Here is a 6352-nt window from a genome sequence, read left to right on the forward strand (position 1 = left end):
GATTTCCTGCACTGGTGTGTTTGTCAAACAAAGCTGCCCCCAGGTCTGTTCTTTTGGATGGGTGGGTGGTGGGGAGATATTTCAATCAGATTGGAAAGAATACTAAATTGCTATATTTTTCTTAAGCAGATGCTTGTTAATTCCTCTCAACATGTCGTTCAGCAAATAATCCTTATAGATTTCAGTGCTCAGGGACTCAGAAGCACTGCAAAATTCATACAGCTTTATTCTGTTAGATATGGCCCCCTCTAGACCAGCCATTTTGTCTCTAGCATTACCAAAAATTGTTCCTCTTGCTGGAAGTGCTTTTCCAATTATTCCTGTGGACGAACATTGCTGGTGTTTTAAAATGTTACATTGGAATTGGTTAACTATGTGAATTGTTCCAGGATGATCTCATAAGCAGCAACTGGCATTACTATAGTACCTTATTCATGATCCATCCCTCAATGGGAATAATTCTTATAGGTTGAAGTCCTTATGGGACCCAGCCCCAATAATGGGTTCTGGACAGCAGTGTAGGAACTCTCAACTTCAAGTGCCTTGTCTTCAGTTAATTATCACCACTGCAAGAAGAGACAACAGTCTGGTTATCAGTTTAAAAATATATAATTTTTATCCTGCCACCCTTGGAGGGGAGATATAGAAAGTACCCCTATGACTAGAACCCTGCCCCTCTGAAAGATAGCAGGGTTTGGTAAACCTGTGTCTACACTGTGTAGAGTGTGTAAAAGCTAGACCAGAACAGTGGGTTTAATTTAATCATTGCAACAAAAACACACACACCCCGCCGCGCAAACAGTGTGTTAGACCAGGGCTTTTCAAACTGTGTGCCATGACACATTAGTGTGTCGGCGGCAGTGTGTAGGTGTGTTGCGCGAAATGCAGAAAATTGTGCGGAAGGGCACCGCGGAGCTCCCTTACTTGTGTTTGCTTCCCTTGGCCCCTCCCCCGGAACTTCCTAAAGCAGCTAATGTTAAAGGAGCTTAGCTGCTAAGGCTTCGCAGCTAAGGCTTAGGTGCTTTAACATTAGCTGCTTTAGGATCATGTGGCGTCGGACGCACGTGATTGGCGGTGTTGGAGCGGTACGGTGAGGAGTGTGGTAACGCTGGCTGTACGAGGAGTGTGGAGAATTTGAAGTTAGCGGAGCAATTAGTTGAGCAATTTGCAATCAGCTCGGGCGAGAGGCTTCCCCGCATCCTCAGTGCGGCTGCAGGGCAGTGAGGGAGAACAACGGCCCGCTGGGCGCCCCCAGAGCAGGGAGGGCTGCGCCGGGCAGGCAGGGAGCTTCGAGCCTGCGCTCCCCGGAAAGGTAGAGGCGCGGGGTGAAGAGAGGGGAAGGGAGGCACTGCCCTGGGAGCAGAGCTCGGCCGACGCCAGCACGGAGAAGTGGCAGCGGCCACCAGCCCTGCATGGTTTCGGGCATGCCCTTCGCAGACTTCCGCACTGTGCTGCCACGCGGCCAGGCCAGAACCACGCAGGTGGAAACGCTGCCTGGGACTGGGACTGCACCGAGCAGGCTGTCCGCCATCTTGGCCAGTCAGAACGGCGCTCAATGGAGGCCAGAAGCCTCGGAATCAGCGTGCTCCCAAGCACCCAGGCGAGCGCAGCTGCAGGCTGTCACCCAGTCAACCCACCTGCTGCTGGCTGAAGGGAGGCCACCCTCCCAAACCCAATGTGGCAAACAGCAAGCCACCCACCACGTGGCACGTATGATTTGATTTCTGCCATTTATTTTCAACAAAGTTAAAGACACTGAAACGTGGAAGCTTAAAAATGCTTGATGACAAAATGCGAGTGTCTTTATCTAATATTCCACCAAATATTGAAAAGCTGTGTTCATCCCATCAACCTCATACATCCCATTAAAATGGTAAGTAGTTGTTGGTGTTATTCAACTTTTTAAAATTCTTGCACATATTTACATACTGTTACTCATAAATGACAACAATGTATATTATCTTACAAATCATATATTTTTAAAAATATAAATGAAAGGTTTTCATGAGATATGTTGTATCCCCATACATTTCATTATTACAATTTATGTATGTGTCCATATCTCTTATAACAGGTTAGTTTAACCTCCGGTTTGCTAGTAAAGCTGAATTACCGTGTCACGAAATGATGCATGTCTAAAAAGTGTGTCACCAACATGAAAAGTTTGGAAAGCTCTGTGTTAGACAATCGAAAGCAATATACCGGGACTGAGAATCATGTACTAGCAACTTTTTACAACCACTTTTGCAGCCAAAACCTATTAACAATAATAAAAACTAAACTCAAGACATCACAGCATGCAAAATAAATAAAAATATATATATTAAAAAAGACATCACAGCATGGAATGCCCGGTCGCAACCAACATTCAGTAGCAGTGCCTGTGCTACTACTACAGGAGAAACAGAGTAAACGCTTGCTCCTGGACGCTTTACTCATAGGTGCAAGAACAAGAGAGCCTCGGGGATGTACCTGCTGGTCCCCATGTAAGTATCAACTTTAGACTGAAATTCTTAGCGGACTCCAATGCAGAGTCTGTGCAGCTGAGAATTTGGAATTAGGCATCTCCCTAGACTGTGGTAGCATACATAATCCAGCATCACAAATAGCGAAAGCGTGATAAAGATTCCAGACAGGTAGCCGTGTTAGTCTGTTGCAAAAAAACACAGAGTGCCGTGGCACCTTAAACGCTAACAAAGGCATTGCAGCATAAACTTCCAAGTGCCAAAGGCTACTTTGTCAGGTGCATGAAGCATAGTCCTCAGTTGATACACCCACAAAAAGGGGTTCAGAGAGACAGAAAACCAGGGGTTGGGGCAGGGATATAAAGTGCGGCCAGAAGGACCAGCAATGCAATAGAAAGATGCAGAGTCAAATGCAAACACGCTCCATTCATCTTGTTTTCCTCCATCCATTGCTGCTTGGGAAGGAGCCACATCCACCCAGATTGGAGCTTCTACCATTCTCGCCAGGTCTTGTCTACAACAGACGCTGCATAGTAGCCATGCAGCGCATCTCTCCGTTGCTGGGCCTTGGCATATTTTAATAGCCACATTGACACAGTTATATGCAGAGACTCCATACAAACACACAATTCAGCTGAGTGTCTTGGTGCACCTTAAAGGGTAACACATAGGGGGGGCCACTTATGAATGGCCAAAAAAGAGGAAATACATCACCAGAGAAGAGGAGGCTGATTTGCATAAAATTTGCATATGCTGATTTATATGTATATATGTCAGTTTAGAAATAATTACTTTAAAGAAAAATACAGCACATCTCACCATAGTGTAGAAGTCTGTGACCAGGTGACCTGTGTGCCTTGCTCAGCCTGCTGTCCGGTGCATTGCTGGGCCTTGGCATATTTTAATAATGGGCAACTTCAAGGCCCAGCTCTTCCTTCTGATGGTTCTTTATCTTTATACTGGACTTGGACTTCAAATAGAGGATGCCTTCAAATATAGGACTGTCCTCTGTAACAGAGGACACCTGGACACCCTAGGCCACTAACATATTTATTCTGGTATAAGCTTTTGCAGACTACAGCCCACGTTATCAGATACAACCGGTGATTCAGCTAGAGCAGGGGTGTTGAACCTCTTTCAGCCCAAGAGCCAAACTCCATTTTGGAGATGCTCTTGGGGGCCTCATTCCAGTGGTGGGCAGTGCAAAAGGGGTGGGGCCAAAAATACCGGCCTATTGTAGCTTAAAGCTCTTACTGCCAGGAACTGAGCCTCAGGACAGTATGCAGGGGATTCCGCCTTTTAGAATGGATTTTTAAAACTGCACAAAAACCAGGAAACCACCAAAAGATCGGTGGTCAGGTGAAAGGGGGAAGGGATGTGGCCTTCTGGGGAGCCCTGAAGGGCCAGATTTGGCCCCCGGGCCTGAGGTTCTACACCCCTGAGCTAGAGAGTGTCTAATAGGACAGACAGTATGCAGGCAAGCTACCGTTAGGCGGGGTGAGCTGACCACCACAGGCAGTGGATGCTGGGGTGTGGGAAGTAGGAGGAAAGTGTTAAGAGGATGGAAGAGTGTGTGGCACCCAGCTTGCCCGTAACCTCCCTAAGCTAGCCTGCTGTTCTCAGGTGCCATGGAGGATGCTGTCCTGTTGCTAGTGTTGAAGTGAGGTTCAGCTAGCAGTCCGGTTGGCTTCTGTACATGGAATAGGTGGTCATTTCCTCCTTTGCCTCAGGCAGCAAAATGTCTTGGCTGGCAAAACCTGGTGAAATTTTAGGGGTTGGGGAATAAGGAAGATTTCCAGGAGTCCAAGAATAAGATTTCAGTGACTGCATACCTACTTGCACCATCACATGATGAGCAAAAACTGAATAATGCAAAAGCAGCAAACACGTGCTCACTGGCTTACTTTATATAATTTACACAGCTCAGACAAATCAGCTTTTCTGGGTGTAGATTTCGGTTGTAAAAAACCAAAGCATGCACAGACCTGCATCTCAATCCTACCAAACGAAACAGAGAGCATGAGAAGACTCATCTTCATTAACCCAGCTAAATTTAAATGATTGCTGTAGAGGGTCAGCTGCACAAAGGGTGGCCCCATTTTGAATTCTTAAAGGCTCTGTCATAATTTCACACAGGATAACATTTGGCATCCAGGGCAGCTCTCTAAAAGATATTACATGCTTTTAAGGTCTTCAGTGTTAGGCCATTTTCAAGGCAATGCTTTCAGTCCATTCTGCCTAGACTGAGCTGGTTCTTTGTTCCATGGAAGAAGCAACAAAACACCAAATAGTTTCACACTGTGAGTTGTGCTGCTGTTCCCATCACCTGTGCTATGCAATTCTCTGGCCCGTAACAGTAATATTAACTACAAGCACCCCTCACCAAATATTTGTGGAACACCGTGTTCTATGTATGGTTAACAAAATTGGTTGAGTAGGAAGCGACAGAGGAAGAGGGTGGGTCAAGTTTCCACCTACAAAACCTTTGTTGTTCATCTCCCCTCCCCCACACCCACCATCTATCCGCCTGCAAAAGCTGATGCATAAACATTGTGATAGGAACACATGGAACAGTAACATGTGTACACCTGTACTCTGAAGTGAAGCAGCATTGTTATTGTGGTGGTGGCTTGGCCATCCACAGTACCATGGGTCGGGAGGGGCTGTCGCCCACTGATAGAGCAGCGGTTGTGCATGCAGAAGGTCCCAGGTTCGATCCCTGGCATCTCCATGTAGGGCTAGAAAAATTCCTTCTGAAACCCTGGAGAACTGCTGCCAGTCAGGGTTGACAATTCTGAGCTAGATGGAGCAGCGGTCTGTCTCAGTCTAAGTCAGCTTCCTGTGTTCCTATATACCATGCACTGGAATGGCTACATCAGTTCAAATACATCCATGTACTTCATAAAACCATGGAGCCACGTTCTACCAAGTCATACCACTGCTGCATCTAGTCCAGTATTGCCTGCTCTGACTATTGGCTCTTTGAGCTCACAGGCAAAAGTGTTTCCCATCCTTCAGTCACTGGCGATGCCAGGAGTTGAAACTGCAACCATATCCATAAAAAACGAACCCTTTCACTGAGCTATATGGGTCCTCCTAGTATCTTCCATGTAGCCAAGTAAGTAATAAACATCAAGACACCTTGTAACAAAAGAGCCAGTCCCCTCCACCCCTTTATGGTAGGCTTCCCCAAGTTGGTGCCCTCCAGAAGCTGGAGGATGATGGGTGATGTAAAATCCAATGTATGTGGAGACCACCAACCTGGGGAAGGCTGCTCTAAAGAATTCCTGCTCTGCCAACAGCCTTCCATCTCCATTGGAGGGAAGACATCACAAGTCCAAAGCACGTCCTGGAAGCAAGAAGCATTTAGCAGCCATCTTCTGGGCTTCAGCTTACCTGCAAATTCTCATGCGGACACACACTATTCAACTTTTGATTGGATTCTGACCTCTTTGCCCAGCCAAATACCCCTCCTTCACCTTAAAGAGTAAGTTTTCCCAAAGCTTTGTCTCTTTCAGGAATGCCAGCTATGATCTGCAGGGGATGACCTGTGCCATGGGAATGAAAGGAGAAACCTTCTAAGTTACTACGTCTGCCTGAAAAACATATAGTGCAGCTGCTAAATGTTTCCTTTCCCCACTTAAGGCAACTGCCTATTTATTTCACTCTTACACTAATTTAAATAAATCTGTTCTTTTAACTTGAACTCCCAAGCTAATTACTTTTTTTTTTTTTTTTTTACATAGACATTGAACTTGGTTTAACCCACACTTAACCATCTTGGCCATGCGCTAAAGCAGGGGTGGACAACTTTTGGCCCTCCAGATGTTTTGACCTACAACTCCTATCATCCCTCACCACTGGCTATGCTGGACAGGGCAGAGGGG

The sequence above is a fragment of the Heloderma suspectum genome, chromosome 2, assembly GCF_057233095.1.
Source record: "Heloderma suspectum isolate Gila_16-S chromosome 2, 16-S_ref, whole genome shotgun sequence".
In the NCBI taxonomy this organism is placed as follows: Eukaryota; Metazoa; Chordata; class Lepidosauria; order Squamata; family Helodermatidae; genus Heloderma; species Heloderma suspectum.